This window comes from Sciurus carolinensis, chromosome 1, assembly GCF_902686445.1.
Source record: "Sciurus carolinensis chromosome 1, mSciCar1.2, whole genome shotgun sequence".
Lineage (NCBI taxonomy): Eukaryota > Metazoa > Chordata > Mammalia > Rodentia > Sciuridae > Sciurus > Sciurus carolinensis.
In genome coordinates this window covers 114,378,883-114,380,745 of record NC_062213.1, presented here as the reverse complement: position 1 = coordinate 114,380,745, position 1,863 = coordinate 114,378,883, and the positions used below count along the sequence as shown (strand labels likewise).

Sequence of the window (1,863 nt, the reverse complement as noted above, 5' to 3'; positions counted from 1 at the left end):
GGTAAAGGGCTTGCCTAACATTTGTGAGACCCTGGGTTCCATCCTCAGCACTGAAAAAATAAATTGAAAAATTGAGAAAAATGACTTAGAGAATCTGAGTGACTTATGAGATAGACAATGAATAGCAGTTCCAGCATTTTAAAATTAAATCTTGGTTTTCTAAAATCTATATTTACATTTGTTCACTTTTTATTTTTGCTTTTTATTTTACTAGGACAATATAATGTAAAAGCTATTTAAATAATTATGCAGGGCCCGTGGATGCCACCGAGAAAGCATCCTTAAAGTCTCTGTTCCTGCTGCCGTCATGTCTAAATCAGAGACCCCTAAAGAGCCCGAACAGCTGCAGAAGCTATTTCTCTGAGGGATGAGCTTTGAAACAACTGATGAGAGTCTGAGAAGGCATTTTGAACAATGGGGAACACTCACGTACTGTGTGGTAATGAGAGACCCAAACACCAAGTGCTCCAGGGGTTTTGGATTTGTCACTTATGCCACTGTGGAGGAAGTGGATGCAGCCATGAATGCAGGACCACACGAGGTGGATGGACGAGTTGTGGAACCAAAGAGAGCTGTCTCAAGAGAAGATTCTCAAAGACCAGGGGCCCACTTAACTGTGAAAAAGATCTTTGTTGGTGGCATTAAAGAAGACACTGAAGACATCGTCTACGAGATTATTTTGAACAGTATGGGAAAATCGAAGTTATTGAAATCATGACTGACAGAGGCAGTGGAAAGAAGAGGGGCTTTGCTTTCATAACTTTTGATGACCATGACTCTGTGGATAAGATTGTCATTCAGAAATACCATACTGTGAATGACCACAACTGTAAAGGGAGGAAAGCCCTGTCAAAGCAAGAGATGTCTAGTAATTCATCTAGTCAACGAGGTTGAAGTGGTTCTGGAAACTTTGGTGGTGGTCGTGGAGGTGGTTTTGGTGGAAATGACAATTTTGGTCCTGGAGGAAACTTCAGTGGTTGAGGTGGCTTTGGTGGCAGCCGTGGTGGAGGTGGAGGTGGTGGCAGCGAGATGGCTACAATGGATTTGGTAATGATGGAAGCAATTTTGGAGGTGGTGGAAGCTACAATGATTTTGGCAATTACAACAATCAGTCATCAAATTTTGGACCCATGAAGGGTGGGAACTTTGGAGGCAGAAGCTCTGGACCTTATGGTGGTGGAGGCCAACACTTTGCCAAACCACAAAACCAAGGTGGTTATGGTGGTTCCAGCAGCAGCAGCAGTAGCTATGGCAGTGGCAGAAGGTTTTCATACTGCCAGGAAACAAAGCTTAGCAGGAGAGGAGAGTCAGAGGAGGGACAGGGAAGCTACAGGTAACAACATACTTGTGAACTCAGCCAAGCACAGTGGTGGCAGGGCCTAGCTGCTACAAAGAAGACATGGTTTAGACAGTACTCATGTGTATGGGCAAAAAAACTCAAGGACTGTATTTGTGACTAATTGTATAACAGGTTATTTTAGTCTCTGTTCTGTGGAATGTGTAATTCATTCCAACAAAGGGTTTTAATGTAGACTTTTTTTTTTTGCATCCATGCTGTTGATTGCTAAATGTAATAGTCTGATTATGACGCTGAATAAATGTTTTTTAAAAAAATATATAGTATATAGTTATGTAGTATTGTTTTAGAAATAATGACAACAAAAATGTTTGTACATGTTCAATACAGACATAATTTGTTTTTAATATGCTTTTGATTCTCATTTGGTTGGATTTGAGGATGTGGAACCACAGATATGGAGAACCAACTATAATATAAAATCAGTTTGAGGGAGAATAAAAAGGAAATCTTACCCCAAGAGGTAATATTTGATATTTTGTAATCCAGGTACAAAAGGAGAGGGC

The 1,863-nt window shown here is 40.5% G+C and overlaps 1 pseudogene; it reads left to right on the top strand.

Annotated features, from left to right (window-relative positions):
- Positions 1-307: 307 nt before the first annotated feature.
- Positions 308-1,337, top strand: LOC124991708 (heterogeneous nuclear ribonucleoprotein A1-like; annotated as a pseudogene).
- Positions 1,338-1,863: the final 526 nt, after the last annotated feature.